Here is a 20,428-nt window from a genome sequence, read left to right on the forward strand (position 1 = left end):
ACATGGCCTTCTCCCAGGGTGGGCACCATGACGGTGCCCCTTTTAGACCGTGAGCCCACTGTTGGGTAGGGACTGTCTCTATATGTTGCCAATTTGTACTTCCCAAGTGCTTAGTACAGTGCTCTGCACATAGCACTCAATAAATACGATTGATGATGATGATGATGATGACGGGGAGCTTTTGGAGAAACCGGCAACACGAAAGAGCCTACAAGGAGACCCGGGCGAACAAGAATGCAAAATCTGAGACCTCAATAGTTAGTGGACTCAATCCCTACCCTCTAAGAGTTCGTTGTGAGCAATCTCACTAGGGCCTACTTTCAAGTATTTTGTGAGAAGCAGCGTGGATCAGTGGAAAGCGTGGATCAGTTGTACATATTTATTACTCTATTTATTTATTTATTTATTTTACTTGTACATTTCTATCCTACTTATTTTATTTTGTTGGTATGTTTGGTTCTGTTCTCTGTCTCCCCCTTTTAGACTGTGAGCCCACTGTTGGGTAGGGACTGTCTCTATGTGATGCCAATTTGTACTTCCCAAGCGCTTAGTACAGTGCTCTGCACATAGTAAGCGCTCAATAAATACGATTGATTGATTGAAAGAGCCCGGGCTTGCGAGTCAGAGATCGTGGGTTTTTAGACTGTGAGCCCACTGTTGGGTAGGGACTGTCTATATGTTGCCAACTTGTACTTCCCAAGCGCTTAGTACAGTGCCCTGCGCACAGTAAGCGCTCAATAAATACGATTGATGATTGATTCTGATCCCAGCTCCGCCACTTAGCTGTGTGACTGGGCAAGTCACTTCTCTGCGCCGCAATGACCTCATCTGGAAAATGGGGATTAAGACTGTGAGCCCCATGTGGGACAACCTGATGACCTTGTACCTTCCCCAGCGCTTAGAACAGCGCTCGGCACATAGTGCTTAACAAATGCCAAAATTATTATTATTATTAAGCTTGAAAACAAACCCTTTCTTGCCCACTCAGAGTCCCCGCTGCTGCTTTTAACCCAGCACGTCCTGAAAGGAGGTTGAGGAGGGCCCGAAGTGCGTTTTGATCAGAAAAGCTCCAGCACGTTTCTGTTTGTCTCATCATCATCATCATCAATCGTATTAATTGAGCGCTTACTGTGTGCAGAGCACTGGACTAAGCGCTTGGGAAGTACAAGTGGGCAACATCTAGAGACAGTCCCTACCCAACAGTGGGCTCACAGTCTAAAAGGGGGAGACAGAGAACAAAACCAAACATACTAACAAAATAAAATAGAATAGATATGTACAAGTAAAATAAATAAATAAATAGAGTAATAAATATGTACAAACATATATACAGGTGCTGTGGGGAAGGGAAGGAGGTAAGATGTGGGGGATGGAGAGGGGGGTGAGGGGGAGAGGAAGGAAGTCTCACCCCTCACACTACAACTTAGCCTGCACACTTTACTCCTGAAGCACCAAGCTACTCACTGTGCTTTTCTCCTGGGTCTCTTGCTGTCGGCCCCTTCCTTGAGCCCCCCCTCCTACCTGGAATATCCTCCCGATCAATAAAAACTGTTGATGAATTCATTTTTTTTATTGATATGTCTGACAGTCCACCACTCTCCCCATCTTCAAAGCCCAATTACAATCTCTTTTCCTCCAGGAAGGCTTCCCTGACTAATCTCTCCATCTCCCTGCCCTGTTTTCCCTCCCTTATGCATCACTTAGTCCAGTCCCGTAAACACTTCATAACCACCCCACCCACGGTATTTATGTGTGTTTCCTTTTACTCAGTTGCTTCCTCTACCTATAATTTATTTTAATATGTCTCCCTCACTAGGTTGGTAAACTCAGTGAGGGCAGGGGTGTGTCTATTTTATTATTCTCTCCCAAGAACTTTAATGTTCTGCGCACAATGATTGAATGTCTCTCCCCGTTCGTAACTCCTTGACAGTAGGGAATGAGTGTCTTGCTATTGCTGGACTTCCAAATGCTTGGTACTGGTACTAGATATGATCATTATAATAATAATTACGGTATTTGTTAAGTGCTTACTGGGTGCCAAGCACTGTTCTAAGTGCTGAAAAACATATCCGCCCTTTACAAAGAGAACAATCAATCATGTTTAATGATTGCTTACTGTATGCGGCGTGGCTCAGTGTAAAAGAGCAATTAACAAATGTCATAAAAAAATGAGTTGGTAGCCTTGATTGATTGATTCATTGATTGATTGTGGAGCAGGAATGTGTCTGTTGTTGTATTGGAGCATGGCGTGGTGGATAGAACATGGACCTTCGAATCAGAAGGTCATGGGTTCTAATGCCAGCTCTGCCACTTGTCTGCTGTGTGACTTTGGACAAGTTGCTTCACTTCTCTGGGCCTCAGTTACCTCATCTGTAAAATGGGGATTGAGAATGTGAGCCCTATGTGGGACAGGGACTGTGTCCAACCCGACTTGTGTCCACCCCAGCATTTAGTACAGTGCCTAGCATAGTAAATGCTTAACAAAATACAACAATTTTATTATTATTATTATTCTCTCCCAAGTGCTTAGTACAACAGCGTGGTTTAGTGGAAAGAGTCCAGGTTTGGGAGTCAGAGATCGTGGGTTCTAAATCCCGGCCCTGCCACTTCTCTGCTGTGTGACTTTGGGCAAGTCACTTAATTTCTCTGTGCCTCAGTTATAAAATGAGGATTTAGACTGTGAGCCCCACCTGGGACAACCTGATTATCTTGTATCCTCCCCAGTGCTTAGAACAGTGCTTTGCACATAGTAAGCGCTTAACAAATTCCATTATTATTATTAGAACAGTGCTTGGCACATAGTAAGCGCTTAACAAATACCATCATGTATTTTATGTATTCCCAGACTAGGCCTTCCCAGACTGAGCCCCCTCCTTCCTCTCCCCCTCGTCTCCCTCTCCATCCCCCCGTCTTACCTCCTTCCCTTCCCCACAGCACCTATATATATGTATATATGTTTGTACATATTTATTACTCGATTTATTTTACTTGTACATATCTATTCTATTTGTTTTATTTTGTTAATATGTTTGGTTTTGTTCTCCGTCTCCCCCTTCTAGACTGTGAGCCCACTGTTGGGTAGGGACTGTCTCTATATGTTGCCAACTTGTACTTCCCAAGCGCTTAGTCCAGTGCTCTGCACACAGTAAGCGCTCAATAAATATGATTGATTGATTGATTAACAAATGCCATTATCATTATTAGAACAGTGCTTGGCACATAGTCAGCGCTTAACAAATGCCATCATGTATTTTATTAATTTTACAGTGGTCTGCACACAGTAAACCCTTAATAAATATGGATGAATGTAGGGATTGTCTCTATATGTTGCCAACTTGTACTTCCCAAGCGCTTAGTACAGTGCTCTGCACACAGTAAGCGCTCAATAAATATGATTGATTGAATGAATGAATGAATGAATGAATGAATTGGGAGAGGGGAAAGCACCGTAAACTGAGTGGGGGAGTAAACCGGCAGGACCCCAAGTTCTCGCGAGAGCGGGGGAGGGTGAAGGAAAGCGCCCCGCCAGCAGGAGGCGCTGCTTTCCGCGCTCTTCTCCTGGAGGTTGCGCGCCTGCGTCAGGTTGTTTCTGCGCATGCGTGTATGCCGAGTGCTCTGCACACGGTAAACCCTTAATAAATATGAATGAATGAATTGGGAGAGGGGAAATCTCCGTAAACTGAATGGGGGCTTAAACAGTAAACCCCTAATAAATATGAATGAATGAATGAATGAATGAATGAATTGGGAGAGGGGAAAGCTCCGTAAACTGAATGGGGGCTTAAACAGCCAGGACCCCAAGTACTCGCGGGAGCTGGGGAGGGTGAAGGGAGGCTCCCTGCCAGCAGGAGGCGCTGCTTTCCGCGCTCTTCTCCTGGAGGTGGCGCGCCTGCGTCAGATTGGTTCTGCGCATGCGTGTATGCCGAGTGCTCTGCACACAGTAAACTCTTAATAAATAATGAATGAATGAATGAATGAATGAATTGGGAGAGGGGAAATCTCCGTAAACTGAATGGGGGCTTGAACACTAAACGCTTAATAAATATGAATGAATGAATGAATTAATTGATTAATTAATTAATTAATTGGGAGAGGGGAAATCTCCGTAAACTGAATGGGGGCTTAAACCGCCAGGACCCCAAATGCTCGCGGGAGCTGGAGAGGGTGCAGGGAGGCGCCCCGCCAGCAGGAGGCGCTGCTTTCCGCGCTGTTCTCCTGGAGGAGGCGCGCCAGCGTCAGGTCGGTTCTGCGCATGCGCATACCCTTAATAAATATGAATGAATGAATGAATGAATTGGGAGAGGGGAAATCTCCGTAAACTGAATGGAGGCTTAAACAGTAAACCCTTACTAAATATGAATGAATGAATGAATTGGAAGAGGGGAAATCTCCGTAAACTGAATGGGGGCTTAAACAGTAAACCCTTAATAAATATGAATGAATGAATGAATGAATTGGGAGAGGGGAAATCTCCGTAAACTGAATGGAGGCTTAAACAGTAAACCCTTAGTAAAATGAATGAATGAATGAATGAATGAATGAATGAATGAATGAATGAATTGGGAGAGGGGAAATCTCCGTGAACTGAATGGGGGCTTAAACCGCCAGGACCCCCAAATGCTCGCGGGAGCTGGGGAGGGTGAAGGGAGGCGCGCCGCCAGCAGGAGGCGCTGCTTTCTGCGCTCTTCTCCTGGAGGTTGCGCGCCTGCGTCAGATTGGTTCTGCGCATGCGTATATGCCGAGTGCTCTGCACAGTAAACCCTTAATAAATGTGAATGAATGAATGAATGAATGAATGAATGAATGAATTGGGAGAGGGGAAATCTCCGTAAACTGAATGGGGGCTTAAACAGTAAACCCCTAATAAATATGAATGAATGAATGAATGAATGAATGAATGAATGAATTGGGAGAGGGGAAATCTCCGTAAACTGAATGGGGGCTTAAACCGCCAGGACCCCAAATGCTCGCGGGAGGTGGGGAGGGTGAAGGGAGGCGCGCCGTCAGCAGGAGGCGCTGCTTTCCGCGCTGTTCTCCTGGAGGTGGCGCGCCTGCGTCAGATGGGTTCCGCGCATGCGCATGTGCCGATCTTCGCGATCCGCCCCCCCCCCCCCCCCCCCCAAAGGCTATAAATATCACGGCCTGAGGCTTTTTCTCTCTTTCGGTCGCCTGATCGTTGGTCAGTGGACGTGTGAAGCGGCTGTGGTAAGTTGATAATAATCACGCTGGCATTTCTTGAGCGCTTACTATGTGCCAAGCACTGTTCTAAGCGCTGGGGCGTTACAAGGTAATCAGGTTGCCCCCCATGGGACTCGCAGTCTTCATCCCCATTTTACAGATCAATCCATCAATCGTATTTATTGAGCGCTTACTGTGTGCAGAGCACTGGACTAAGCGCTTGGGAAGTCCAAGTTGGCAACATATAGAGACAGTCCCTACCCAACAGTGGGCTTACAGTCTAAAAGGGGGATGAGGCCCAGAGAACACTGGTGGTACTTGTTATGTGCAAAGCACTGTTCTAAGCGATGGATACAAGGTGATCTGAGAGCTCACCTCCTCCAGGAGGCCTTCCCAGACTGAGCCCCCTCCTTCCTCTCCCCCTCGTCCCCTTCTCCATCCCCCCCCCGTCTTACCTCCTTCCCTTCCCCACAGCACCTGTATATATGTTTGTACATATTTATTACTCTTTATTTTTTTTACTTGTCCATATCTATTCTATTTATTTTATTTTGTTAATATGTTTGGTTTTGTTCTCTGCCTCCCCCTTCTAGACTGAGCCCGCTGTTGGGTAGGGACTGTCTATATGTTGCCATTATTTTGTTAACATGTTTGGTTTTGTACTCTGTCTCCCCCTTCTAGACTGAGCCCACTGTTGGGTAGGGACTATCTATATGTTGCCATTATTTTGTTAATATGTTTGGTTTTGTTCTCTGTCTCCCCCTTCTAGACTGAGCCCACTGTTGGGTAGGGACTGTCTATATGTTGCCATTATTTTGTTAATATGTTTGGTTTTGTTCTCTGCCTCCCCCTTCTAGACTGGGAGCCCACTGTTGGGTAGGGACCGTCTCTATATGTTGCCAACTTGTATTCCCAAGCGCTTAGTACAGTGCTCTGCACACAATAAGCGCTCGATAAATACGATTGATTGATCAGGTTTGACCCACGTGGGGCTCACCGTCTTAATCCCCATTTTACAGATGAGGGAACTGAGGTACAAAGACGTTAAGTGACTTGCCCAAAGTCACACAGCTAATTGGCGGAGCCGGGATTTGAACCCATGACCTCTGACTCCAAAGCCCGTGCTCTTTCCACTGAGCCACGCTACTTCTGCATTGCGCCGACATCTTCCCTTCCTCGTGGGTGGGCCCATCCGTGCGGCCATTGCTCCGGGCTTCTAGGTGGCGGCAGACTGAAAGTTTTGGCGGGGGGACAGGGTTGAATCCATCAATCGTATTTACTGAGCACTTACTGTGTGCAGAGCACTGTACTAAACGCTTGGGAAGTCCAAGTTGGCGACATATAGAGACAGTCCCTACCCAACAGTGGGCTCACAGTTGAAGGTTGGAGGCATGTGTTATGCCTATATGCCCCCTCTCCATCCCCCTCATCTTACCTCCTTCCCCCCCCACAGCACCTGTATATATGTTTGTACATATTTATTACTCTGTTTATTTTACTTGTACATATCTATTCTATTTATTTTATTTTGTTAGTATGTTTGGTTTTGTTCTCTCTCCCCCTTTTAGACTGTGAGCCCACTGTTGGGCAGGGACTGTCTCTCTATGTTGCCAATTTGTACTTCCCAAGCGCTTAGTACAGTGCTCTGCACACAGTAAGCGCTCAATAAATACGATTGATGATGATGATGATGAGGCCTGTTTGGGCCTCGTGTGAGACCCAACGGGGGCACCCGGAGGGGGTCGTAGCCCCCCTCGGCTCTGTCCGAGCGGCGTATGGGAGCGTAGGAGTCACCCCTGTGACGTACAGTCCCTTTCCGCGCTGTTGGAGACCAAGCCGGGCTTCGTGTCTGCGCCTGCATATTCCTACTGCTTCTCTGAGCCCCCGGGCCGTGACAGAGGAGAGAAACCATGCAGGATACAAGCTTTCCTTTGCCCAAACTGGGCCTGAAGTATCGCACCGTAGGACACTAGGCTACTTGCCCAAGAACTGAGGAAGGAGGTGCTAAAATCTCCCGTTTCGTTTTGCAGGGCTTCTGAAAAGGTTGGACGCAGCGTGTGACGTCTAGCAGGTGGGTGAGAAGTACATCGTGCATTGAGGTTTTGGGGTGGAGGGGAATGTCCCAGGTTGGGACCTTGGCGAGAGCCAACGGGGACCCCCAAACACTAGGCCACTTGCCCAAGAACCGAGGAAGGAGGTGCTAAAATCTCCCGTTGCTTTTTGCAGGGCTTCTGAAAAGGTTGGACGTGGCGTGTGACGTCTAGCAGGTGGGTGAGAAGTGCATCGTGCAGTGAGGTTTTGGGGTGGATGGAGGGGAATGTCCCAGGTTGGGACCTGGTGAGAGCCAACGGGGACACCCGGAGGGGGTCGTAGCCCTCCCCGGCTCTGTCCGAGCGGCGTATGGGAGCGTAGGGGTCACCCCCGTGACGTACAGTCCCCTTCCGCGCTGTTGGAGATCAAGCCGGGCTTCGTGTCTGCGCCTGCATATTCCTACTGCTTCTCTGAGCCCCCGGGCCGTGACGGAGGAGAGAAACCATGCAGGAAACAAGCTTTCCATTGCCCAGGCCGGGCCCGAAGAATCGCACTGGAGGACACTAGGCTGCTTGCCCAAGAACCTTAGAAGGAGGTGCTAAAATCTCCCGTTGCTTTTTGCAGGGCTTCTGAACCGTTGGATGCAGCATGTGAGTAGCAGGTGGGTGAGAAGTGCATCGTGCATTGAGGTTTTGGGGTGGATGGAGGGGAATGGCCCAGGTTGGGACCTGGCGAGAGCCAACGGGGGCACCCGGAGGGGGTCGTGGCCCTCCCCGGCTCTGTCCGAGCGGCGTATGGGAGCGTAGGGGTCACCCCCGTGACGTACAGTCCCCTTCCGCGCTGTTGGAGATCAAGCCGGGCTTCGTGTCTGCGCCTGCATATTCCTACTGCTTCTCTGAGCCCCCGGGCCGTGACGGAGGAGAGAAACCATGCAGGAAACGGGCTCTCCTCTGCTCAAATTGGGCCTGAGGAGTCGGACTGCAGGACGTGAGACAAGAATGGAGGTTGGGGATGCTAAACTCCCATTGCTTATTTCAGGGCTTCTGAAAGGTTGGAGACACCGTGTGACTTCTAGCAGGCAGGTGAGAATTGCATCTTGCAATGTGGGGCTAGGTTTGGACCCTTCTAGACTGTGAGCCTGTTGTTGGGTGGGGACCATCTCTATATGTTGCCGATCTGTACTTCTCAAGCGCTTAGTACAGTGCTCTGCACACAGCGCTCAATAAATTCGATTGAATGAATGACCAGACGAAACCCAACAGGGGCACCCGGGGAGGGTCGTCGCCCTCCCCGGCTCTGTCCGAGCGGCATATGGGAGCTTAGGGTTCGCCCTGTGACGTACAGTCCCGTTCCATGCTGTTGGAGACCAAGCCGGGCTTCGTGTCTGCGCCTGCATATTCCTACTGCTTCTCTGAGCCCTCGGGCCATTACAGAGGAGAGAAACCATGCAGGATACAGGACTACTTCTGCTCAAGTTGGGCCAGAGTCGTCGGACTGCAGGACAGGAGACTTTTGCACAAGAACGGAGGTTGGAGATGCTAAACTCCCATTGCTTTTTTGTTCCCAGGGCTTCTGAAAAGTTGGAGACACTGGCTTCTAGCAGGTGGGTAAGAACTGCATCTTGCAATGAGGGGCGAGGATGGGTGGAGGAGAGGTGACCCAAGTTGGGACCAACAGGGACACCCGGAGGGGGTCGTCGCCCTCCCCGGCTCTGTCCAAGCGGCATATGGGAGCGTAGGGGTCACCCCTTGACGTACAGTCCCGTTCCGTGCTGTTGGAGATCAAGCCGGGCTTTGTGTCTGCGCCTGCATATTCCTACTGCTTCTCTGAGCCCCCGGGCTGTGACAGAGGAGAGAAACCATGCAGGATACAATATGACAATGCAATCGGTGCCAACTGCCCTGTGAACAGCTTGTGCATTGTATTGTACAGTTAACTAATAGGCTGCTTTTTTTTTTTCTCCTCAGGTAAGAAACGACCCCGAGCTGACTGCCTTCCCTCCTAACTTGGAGAGCCTATACCTAGCCTGTAGGTAGCTACTGGGGAGAGAGAAGCAATTTGCAGCCCTGGTACAGTAGATCAGCAAAATGGTAGTCACCCTCTTTATGTGAACCAGAAGGAATTCCCCAAAGCAGGCTGGTTCCACCATGAAGTGACCTTTTCAGTGGTATCTGCCATTTGCCTCCTGTGTGAACTTAGGCAAGTCATTTTGTGTCTCTTGTGAGCCTTCTGAGGAACAGGGACGGTGTCCAACCTGATTAGTATGTCTCTACCCAAGTGCTGCACCTGGCATGTAGTGTTTAACAAGTACCATATTATTAGCTGCTTGGGCTCCAACCTGTGTTAGTTCAGCTTGTATATTTCAGGGTGGGATGGGGGACTGTCCTTGAAGGGAGTTATGGCCGGGGGTGGTGAAGGGAACATGTGTACTATTATAAAATAAAGTCTTTAAAGTCACCTCTTCTAAACTGCCTGTGTCTGTCTTTGGTCCTTGGGACAGTTAAGTATTTTGGGATTGGCAGGGGCAGTGGGGAGGGGCTGCTCCTTGACAGCTTGTTATCCCAGTTTACACTGCATAATGAAATTAGGGAAGGCTGGGGGCTGTTCAGCAGCTTGTTACCATCCCAGTTTACACTGCATAATGGCATTAGGGAAGGCTGGAGCTCACTGACTTGAGATTTATTATCCTGGTATACCAGCAAACAGCTCACTCATGGATGTGGGCAGTGATCACCTCCAGCATTGGGCCCAGATTACGAGTCTTCATCCTCCCCCGTTCCCAGGCATGGCTGTGTCTCCTTGTTTTCACCCCCTGAATCTACTACCCCCGGCTCTGCTGTCCCAGCTGATATAGACCCATGTTAGGTCCCATCAAAGAGGCTCCAACTTCCAGATATTTGACACCCACCCTGGAAACAACCATGTCTACCATTTGATAAAAGCCTTGTAAGCCCTTTTCCTATAAGTCAATTTTGTCAGTCTCCCTGCGTACATTGTAAGCTTTTTATCCAATAATTCATCCTCCCAAGTTTAGTCTGTTTCTCTGTGCTCAGTAACTACTTTTCTGGTTCCTTGCACTGGTTTCTGCCCCACTCCTTGTGCTGAAGCTTGTCTCTGCCTTTATCTCATTCAGGCCTTTATCTGCCTTTATCTCATTCATAAGTCATTCAGGCCAAGCATCATTGAACAGTCTCTGGACCTACCCTAGATGGGGCTGAGCTGTGGCAACCCCAGGGGCAAAAGATAAGGCTGGCAGAGCAGTCAGAAACTGGTTATGTTAACTGGTGTGCTGTGACTACCATCTGCTTTAACAAATCAGTGTTAAGCACTGTACCAATAGTGCAAGAAAGCAAGATGCAGGGAGGTTTGGGGCAAATCCTGGGTTGAAGACTGGGCTGCATTCATTCAATTGTATTTGAATGCTTACTGTGCATTCATTCATTCAATCGTATTTATTGAGCACTTACTGTGTGCAGAGCACTGTACTAAGTGCTTGGAAAGTACGAGTTGGCAACATAGAGACGGTCCCTACCCAACAGTGGGCTCACAGTCTAGAAGGGGGAGACAGACAACAAAACCAAACATATTAAAATAAAATAAATAGAATATGTACAAGTAAAATATAGAGTAATATGTACAAACATATATACATATATACAGGTGCTGCGGGGAAGGGAAGGAGGTAAGGCAGGGGGGATGGAGAGGGGAAGGAGGGGGAGAGGAAGGAGGGGGCTCAGTCTGGGAAGGCCTTGAGGTGAGTTCTCAGGGCCTTGAAGGGAGGACGAGAGCTAGCTTGATCACCTTGTAACCTCCCCAGCGCTTAGAACAGTGCTTTGCACATAGTAAGCGCTTAATAAATGCCATCATTATTATTATTGTCTTGTCACAACTTCTCTGTGCCTCGGTTCCCTCATCTGTAAAATGGGATTAAGACTGTGAGCCCCACGTGGGACAACCCGATCGCCTTGTATCCCCCCAGCGCTTAGAGCAGTGCTTTGCACATTCATTCATTCATTAAATTGTATTTGAGCGCTTACTGTGTGCAGAGCACTGTACTAAGCGCTTGGGAAGTCCAAGTTGGCAACATATAGAGACGGTCCCTACCCAACAGTGGGCTCACAGTCTAGAAGGGGGAGAGAAGAAAACATTAACAGAATAGAAAAAATATGTATAAGTTAAATAGAGTAATAAATACGTGCAAACATATATAGTAAGTGCTTAACAAATACCACCATCATTATTATTAATAAGCGCTCAATAGGGTTGAATGAATAAATGAATGAGGGGGCTGCGCGCGCACTCAGAGCGCTTATTACGGGTAAATACGGTACCGTATTAAACGGCCGATGGCGCAGCGGGGCCAAGGAAGTCAGCGCGCGAGAGGAGCCCGACTCGGGCCCGCGTAGTAGTAATAATGGCATTTATTAAGCGCTTACTATGTGCAAAGCACTGTTCTAAGCGCTGGGGAGGATACAAGTTGATCAAGTTGTCCCACGAGGGGCTCACAGTTTTAATCCCCATTTTACAGATGAGGTCACTGAGGCCCGTTGAAGTTAAGTCACAGTCTTCTAGACTGTGAGCCCACTGTTGGGTAGGGACCGTCTCTATATGTTGCCAACTTGGACTTCCCAAGCGCTTAGTACAGTGCTCTGCACACAGTAAGCGCTCAATAAATACGATTGATTGATTCCTTCCCTTCCCCACAGCACCTGTATATATGTTTGTATGTATTTATTACTCTATTTATTTTACTTGTACGTATCTATTCTATTTATTTTATTTTGTTAATATGTTTGGTTCTGTTCTCTGTCTCCCCCTTTTAGACGGTGAGCCCACTGTTGGGTAGGGATCGTCTCTATATGTTGCCAACTTGGACTTCCCAAGCGCTTAGTACAGTGCTCCGCACACAGTAAGTGCTCAATAAATACAATTGATTGATTAAGTGACTTGCCCAGAGTCACACAGCTGACAAGCAGCGGAGCAGGGATTCGAACCCATGACCATTGACTCCAAAGCCCGGGCTCTTTCCACTGAGCCATGCTGCTTCTCTGCCCAGCGCTTAGAACAGTGCTTTGCACATAGTAAGCACTTAACAAATGCCATTATTATTATTATTATATATTCATATATATCAATCAATCAATCAATCGTATTTATTGAGCGCTTACTGTGTGCAGAGCACTGTACTAAGCGCTTGGGAAGTACAAGTTGGCAACATATAGAGACAGTCCCTACCCAAACAGTGGGTATATGAGAAGCAGCGTGGCTCAGTGGAAAGAGCACGGGATTTGGAGTCAGAGGTCATGGATTTGAATCCCGGCTCCGTCACAAGTCTGCCGTGTGACCTTGGGCACAAGTCACTTCACTTCTCTGAGCCTCAGTTCCCTCATCTGTAAAAATGGGGATTAAGACTGTGAGCCCCCCGTGGGACAACTTGATCCCATTGTATCCCCCCAGCGCTTAGAACAGTGCTTTGCACATAGTAAGCTCTTAACAAATGTCATTATTATTATTATTATTATTATTATTATTATTATTATTATTATTATTATTATACTGCAGCGTGGCTCAGTGGAAAGAGCCCAGGCTTTGGAGTCAGAGGTCATGGGTTTGAATCCCGGCTCCGCCGCAAGTCTGCCGTGTGACCTTGGGCAAGTCACTTCACTTCTCTGAGCCTCAGTTACCTCATCTGTAAAAATGGGGATTAAGACTGTGAGCCCCCCGTGGGACCACCTGATCACCTTGTAACCTCCCCAGCGCTTAGAACAGTGCTTTGCACATAGTAAGCTCTTAAAAAATGCCATTATTATTATTATTATTATTATTATTATCATTATACTGCAGCGTGGCTCAGTGGAAAGAGCCCGGGCTTTGGAGTCAGAGGTCATGGGTTCGAATCCCGGCTCCGCCACAAATCTGCCGTGTGACCTTGGGCAAGTCACTTCACTTCTCTGAGCCTCAGTTCCCTCATCTGTAAAAATGGGGATGAAGACTGTGAGCCCCACGGGGGACAACTTGATCCCATTCTTTTTTATTTTACATTGTATCCCCCCTCAGCGCTTAGAACAGTGCGTTGCACATAGTAAACGCTTAACAAATGCCATTATGATATTATTATTATATTATTATTAATATTAATACTATTATAAATATATATTATATTAATATAATATATTATATATTATGTATATAATATATAATATATTATAATATAATATAATATAGAATTATATAATTATATAAAATATATAATACAATGTAATATAAAATATAACAATGATATATATGATATATTAATATATAATATTAATTAATATTAATATTAATAAATTATATCAATTATATTAATATAATATAAGCTATTATATATGATAATGATAATAATATTATTATTATTATCATTATTATGAGCCCACTGTTGAGTAGGGACTGTCTCTATATGTTGCCGACTTGTACTTCCCAAGCGCTTAGTACAGTGCTCTGCATCCAGTAAGTGCTCAATAAGTACGATTGATTGATTGATTATTCATTTTACTTGTACTTATCTATTGTATTTATTTCATTTTGTTAATATGTTTGGTTTTGTTCTCCATCTCCCCCTTCTAGACTGTGAGCCCACTGTTGGGTAGGGACCGTCTCTATATGTTGCCAACTTGTACTTTCCAAGTGCTTAGTACAGTGCTCTGCACACAGTAAGCGCTCAATAAATACGATTGATTGATTGATTGATTGATTGATTATTATTATTATTATTATTATATACACGTTAAGCGTAGTGACGTGCGTTTCCCCAAGCGGCCAGCAGGAGCCGCCAGTCCACGGTTCGGCGACTCCCGATGGCGCGCAGAGCGCATGCTCCGGAGCAGAGCGCGGCCCGGGCCCGGGAGCGGTGGAGTTGCTTGCGTGCGGGAACCCCGGGGAGAGAGGTAAGGCTCCCCCCCGGATCGTCGCGGACGGGCCAGGAGCCGACGGTGGCGGGGAGGGGGGCAAGGGGAGACCCCCCTGCGGGTCTCCGTCTCCCCCTTCCAGCCTGTGAGCCCGCTGTCGGGTAGGGACCGTCCTTAGATGTTGCCAACTTGGACTTCCCAAGCGCTCGGTGCAGCGCTGTGCACACAGTGAGCGCTCAGTAAATACGATTGATTGATTGATTGATTGACTGATTGATTGATTGAGTGATTTTTCCCCCGGAGCGGGACGGCTGGGAAGCGGCTGAGCCGAGCGCGGTTCGGCCCCACGTGAAACGTCCAGGCTGGAGGAAGCGGGGTGCGCGCGCACACACACACACACACGCGCCCCCCCTCCGCCCCGGCGGCCGTTTCCAGGGTCCCCGCGCGCCGGCCAGGACGCTCGTGCTGGCGCGCGCGCGCGCACACGCCCCCCCTCCACCCCGGCGGCCGTTTCCAGGGTCCCCGCGCGCCGGCCAGGACGCTCGTGCTGGCGCGCGCGCACACACACGCCCCCCCTCCACCCCGGCGGCTGTTTCCAGGGTCCCCGCGCGCCGGCCAGGACGCTCGTGCTGGCGCGCGCGCACGCACACGCCCCCCCTCCACCCCGGCGGCTGTTTCAAGGCCCTCCTGAGGGCTCACCTCCTCCAGGAGGCCTTCCAAGACTGAGCCCCATCCTTCCTCTCTCCATCCCCCCCATCTTACCTCCTTCAATCAATCGATCGTATTTAATGAGCGCTTACTGTGTGCAGAGCACTGGACTAAGCGCTTGGGAAGTACAAGTTGGCAACATTTAGAGACAGTCCCTACCCAACAGTGGGCTCACGGTCCTTCCCTTCCCCACAGCACCTGTATATACGTTTGTACATATTTACTACTCTATTTATTTATTTTACTTGTACATGTCTATTTTATTTTGTTAGTATGTTTGGTTTTGTTCTGTCTCCTTTAGACTGTGAGCCCACTGTTGGGTAGGGACTGGCTCTATATGTTGCCAACTTGGACTTCACCAACGGTTAGTCCAGTGCTCTGCACACAGTAAGCGCTCAATAAATATGATTGACTGATTTCCAGGGTCCCCGCGCGCCGGCAAGGACGCTCGTGGTTGCGCGCGCACACACACGCCCCCCCTCCACCCCGTCGGCTGTTTCAAGGCCCTACTGAGGGCTCACCTCCTCCAGGGGGCCTTCCCAGACTGAGCCCCTTCCTTCCTCTCCCCCTCGCCCCCCTCTCTATCCCCCCCATCTTACCTCTTTCAATCAATCAATCAGTCGTATTCATTGAGCGCTTACTGTGTGCAGAAAACTGTACTAAGCGCTTGGGAAGTACAAGTTGGCAACATTTAGAGACAATCAGTCAATCAATCGTATTTATTGAGCGCTTACTGTGTTCAGAGCACTGTACTAAGCGCTTGGGAAGTACAAGCTGGCAACATCTAGAGACAGTCCCTACCCAACAGTGGGCTCACAGTCTAGAAGGGGGAGACAGAGAACAAAACCAAACATACTAACAAAATTAAATAAATACACTAGATAGGTACAAGTAAAATAAATAGAGTAATAAATATGTACAAACATATATACAGGTGCTGTGGGGAAGGGAAGGAGGTAAGATGGGGGGGGGTGGAGAGGGGGACGAGGGGCAGAGGAATGAAGGGGCTCAGTCCGGGAAGGCCTCCTGGAGGAGGTGAGCTCTCAGTAGGGCCTTGAAGGGAGGAAGAGAGCTAGCTTGGCGGATGGGCAGAGGGACTGGGGGCATTCCAGTCCCTACCCAACAGTGGGGTCACAGTCCTTCCCTTCCCCACAGCACCTGTATATATGTGTATATGTTTTTACATGTTTATTACTCCATTTATTTATTTTACTTGTGCATATCTATTCTTTTTATTTTATATAGTTAGTGTGTTTGGTTTTGCTCTCTGCCTCCCCCTTCTAGACGGTGAGCCCACTGTTGGGTAGGGCCCGTCTCTACATGTTGCCAACTTGGACTTCCCAAGCGCTTAGTCCAGTGCTCTGCACACAGTAAGCGCTCAATAAATAGGATTGATTGATTTCCAGGGGCCCCGCGCGCCGGCAAGTTCGCTCGTGAACGCGCGCGCGCTCGTTCCCCCCCAACGGCCCCGGGGGAGCGCGAGCCCGCGTGCACGCGCGCACGCGCGCTCCCGCCGTCCCCCCCGGACTTTCCACCGAGTTTGTCTCCTCCGCCCGTTGTGTGTTTTCCTCCCTTCGTTGCCGGGCGGGAAATTCAAACAGCTGCCACCCCGCTGGGATCGGGAAGGCGACGGGAGCCGGGATAATAAGGATCGCTTACTATGTGCCGAGCACCTTGCTAAGCACAAGGGCGGTTACAAGGTGATCAGGTTCTCAGGCTTCATGATGAGGGAACTGAGGCCCAGAGAAGATGAATAATGATGGCATTTATTAAGCGCCTACTATGTGCCAAGCACCGTTCTAAGCACAGGGTCCGTTACAAGGTGATCAGGTTCTCAGGCTTCATGATGAGGGAACTGAGGCCCAGAGAAGATGAATAATGATGGCATTTATTAAGCGCCTGCTATGTGCCGAGCACCGTTCTAAGCGCCGGGGCGGTTACAAGGTGATCAGGTTCTCAGGCTTCATGATGAGGGAACTGAGGCCTAGAGAAGATGGATAATGATGGCATTTATTAAGCGCCTACTATGTGCCAAGCACTGTTCCAAGCGCCGGGGCGGTTACAAGGTGATCGGGTTGTCAGACTTCATGATGAGGGAACTGAGGCCTAGAGAGGATGAATAATGATGGCATTTATTAAGCGCCTACTATGTGCCAAGCACCGTTCTAAGCACCAGGGCGGTTACAAGGTGATCGGGTTGTCAGGCTTCATGATGAGGGAACTGAGGCCCTGAGAAGATGAATAATGATGGCAATTATTAAGCGCCTGCTATGTGCCAAGCACCGTTCTAAGCGCCAGGGCGGTTACAAGGTGATCGGATTCTCAGGCTTCATGATGAGGGAACTGAGGCCTAGAGAAGAAGAATAATGATGGCATTTATTAAGCGCCTGCTATGTGCCCAGCACCGTTCTAAGCACAGGGTCCGTTACAAGGTGATCAGGTTCTCAGGCTTCATGATGAGGGAACTGAGGCCCAGAGAAGATGAATAATGATGGCATTTATTAAGCTCCTGCTATGTGCCAAGCACTGTTCTAAGCGCCGGGGCGGTTACAAGGTGATCAGGTTCTCAGGCTTCATGATGAGGGAACTGAGGCCCAGAGAAGATGAATAATGATGGCATTTATTAAGCGCCTGCTATGTGCCAAGCACCGTTCTAAGCACAGGGTCCGTTACAAGGTGATCAGGTTCTCAGGCTTCATGATGAGGGAACTGAGGCCTAGAGAAGATGAATAATGATGGCATTTAGTAAGCGCCTGCTATGTGCCAAGCACCGTTCTAAGCGCTGGGGCAGTTACAAGGTGATGGGAAATTCAAACAGCTGCCACCCCGCTGGGATCGGGAAGGCGACGGGAGCCGGGATAATAAGGACCGCTTACTATGTGCTGAGCGCAGGGGCGGTTACAAGGTGATCAGGTTCTCAGGCTTCATGATGAGGGAACTGAGGCCCAGAGAAGATGAATAATGATGGCATTTATTAAGCTCCTGCTATGTGCCAAGCACTGTTCTAAGCGCCGGGGCGGTTACAAGGTGATCAGGTTCTCAGGCTTCATGATGAGGGAACTGAGGCCCAGAGAAGATGAATAATGATGGCATTTATTAAGCGCCTGCTATGTGCCAAGCACCGTTCTAAGCACAGGGTCCGTTACAAGGTGATCAGGTTCTCAGGCTTCATGATGAGGGAACTGAGGCCTAGAGAAGATGAATAATGATGGCATTTAGTAAGCGCCTGCTATGTGCCAAGCACCGTTCTAAGCGCTGGGGCAGTTACAAGGTGATCGGGTTGTCAGGCTAAATGATGAGGGAACTGAGGCCTAGAGAAGATGAATAGTGATGGCATTTATTAAGCGCCTGCTATGTGCCAAGCACCGCTCTAAGCGCTGGGGCGGTTACAAGGTGATCGGGTTGTCAGGCTAAATGATGAGGGAACTGAGGCCTAGAGAAGATGAATAATGATGGCATTTATTAAGCTCCTGCTATGTGCCAAGCACCATTCTAAGCGCTGGGGCGGTTACAAGGTGATCAGGTTCTCAGACTTCATGATGAGGGAACTGAGGCCTAGAGAGGATGAATAATGATGGCATTTATTAAGCGCCTGCTATGTGCCAAGCACCGTTCTAAGCGCCAGGGCGGTTACAAGGTGATCGGGTTGTCAGGCTTCATGATGAGGGAACTGAGGCCCTGAGAAGATGAATAATGATGGCATTTATTAAGCGCCTGCTATGTGCCAAGCACCGTTCTAAGCACCAGGGCGGTTACAAGGTGATCGGATTCTCAGACTTCATGATGAGGGAACTGAGGCCTAGAGAAGATGAATAATGATGGCATTTAGTAAGCGCCTGCTATGTGCCAAGCACCGTTCTAAGCGCTGGGGCAGTTACAAGGTGATCGGGTTGTCAGACTTCATGATGAGGGAACTGAGGCCTAGAGAAGATGGATAATGATGGCATTTATTAAGCGCCTACTATGTGCCAAGCACTGTTCTAAGCGCAGGGTCCGTTACAAGGTGATCAGGTTCTCAGGCTTCATGATGAGGGAACTGAGGCCTAGAGAAGATGAATAATGATGGCATTTATTAAGCGCCTGCTGTGTGCCCAGCACCGTTCTAAGCGCTGGGGCAGTTACAAGGTGATCGGGTTGTCAGGCTTCATGATGAGGGAACTGAGGCTCAGAGAAGATGAATAATGATGGCATTTAGTAAGCTCCTGCTATGTGCCAAGCACCATTCTAAGCGCTGGGGCGGTTACAAGGTGATCAGGTTCTCAGACTTCATGATGAGGGAACTGAGGCCTAGAGAGGATGAATAATGATGGCATTTATTAAGCGCCTACTATGTGCCAAGCACCGTTCTAAGCACCAGGGCGGTTACAAGGTGATCGGGTTGTCAGGCTTCATGATGAGGGAACTGAGGCCCTGAGAAGATGAATAATGATGGCAATTATTAAGCGCCTGCTATGTGCCAAGCACCGTTCTAAGCGCCAGGGCGGTTACAAGGTGATCGGATTCTCAGGCTTCATGATGAGGGAACTGAGGCCTAGAGAAGAAGAATAATGATGGCATTTATTAAGCGCCTGCTATGTGCCCAGCACCGTTCTAAGCACAGGGTCCGTTACAAGGTGATCAGGTTCTCAGGCTTCATGATGAGGGAACTGAGGCCTAGAGAAGATGAATAATGATGGCATTTATTAAGCGCCTACTATGTGCCAAGCACCGTTCTAAGCGCTGGGGCGGTTACAAGGTGATCAGGTTCTCAGGCTTCATGATGAGGGAACTGAGGCCCAGAGAAGATGGATAATGATGGCATTTATTAAGCGCCTACTATGTGCCAAGCACTGTTCTAAGCGCAGGGTCCGTTACAAGGTGATCAGGTTCTCAGGCTTCATGATGAGGGAACTGAGGCCTAGAGAAGATGAATAATGATGGCATTTATTAAGCGCCTGCTATGTGCCAAGCACCGTTCTAAATGCCAGGGTGGTTACAAGGTGATCAGTTTGCCCCCCGGGGGGCTCACAGACTTAATGATGAGGAGACTGAGGCCTAGAGAAGAATAATAATGGTGGCATTTATTAAGCACTTACTATGTCACAAGCACCAGTCTAAGCGCCAGGGCGGTTACAAGGTGATCAGATTGTCCCCCGGGGGGCTCACAGACTTAATGATGAGGGAACTGGGGCCCAGAGAATAATAATAATGGCATTTGTTAAGTGCTTACTATGTGCCAAGCACTGTTCTAAGCACCGGGGTGGTTACAAAGTGATCAGGTTGTCCCACGGGGGGCTCACAGTCTTCATCCCCATTTTACAGATGAGGGAACTGAGGCCCAGAGAAGTGACTTGCCCAAAGTGGCAGAGCCGGGATTAGAACCCATGACCTCTGACTCCCCTGCCCGGGCTGTTGCCACTGAGCCACACTGCTTCTCGGGACGGGGGCCGGTTTTCACCTTGTTTTCTTGCCATGTTGTCACCTCTTTGGAGGCCGGGGCGGGGTGGCGAGCGGCCCCTCCTCCCGCACGGGCCACAAAAGGCGACGTGAGGGATGCCTCACCACCCTTTCCCCCGAGTGGCCGGCCCGGGGGAGCACTTAGGACAGTGCTCTGCACACAGTAAGCGCTCAATAAGTACGGGCGA

At 48.9% G+C, this 20,428-nt stretch overlaps 5 non-coding genes across 5 annotated transcripts; all 5 read left to right on the forward strand.

Annotated features, from left to right (window-relative positions):
- Positions 1–6,897: 6,897 nt before the first annotated feature.
- LOC119938912 lies at positions 6,898–7,103 on the forward strand. The gene has a single exon (XR_005454601.1). It is a non-coding gene; the product is annotated as a small nucleolar RNA SNORA73 family (small nucleolar RNA).
- Positions 7,104–7,522: 419 nt separating this feature from the next.
- Positions 7,523–7,728, forward strand: LOC119938897. The gene has a single exon (XR_005454590.1). It is a non-coding gene; the product is annotated as a small nucleolar RNA SNORA73 family (small nucleolar RNA).
- Positions 7,729–7,947: 219 nt separating this feature from the next.
- Positions 7,948–8,153, forward strand: LOC119938913. The gene has a single exon (XR_005454602.1). It is a non-coding gene; the product is annotated as a small nucleolar RNA SNORA73 family (small nucleolar RNA).
- Positions 8,154–8,464: 311 nt separating this feature from the next.
- Positions 8,465–8,669, forward strand: LOC119938914. The gene has a single exon (XR_005454603.1). It is a non-coding gene; the product is annotated as a small nucleolar RNA SNORA73 family (small nucleolar RNA).
- A 210-nt stretch (positions 8,670–8,879) lies between these two features.
- LOC119938908 lies at positions 8,880–9,084 on the forward strand. The gene has a single exon (XR_005454600.1). It is a non-coding gene; the product is annotated as a small nucleolar RNA SNORA73 family (small nucleolar RNA).
- Positions 9,085–20,428: the final 11,344 nt, after the last annotated feature.

This window comes from Tachyglossus aculeatus, chromosome 16 (genome assembly GCF_015852505.1).
Source record: "Tachyglossus aculeatus isolate mTacAcu1 chromosome 16, mTacAcu1.pri, whole genome shotgun sequence".
Classification (NCBI taxonomy): Eukaryota; Metazoa; Chordata; class Mammalia; order Monotremata; family Tachyglossidae; genus Tachyglossus; species Tachyglossus aculeatus.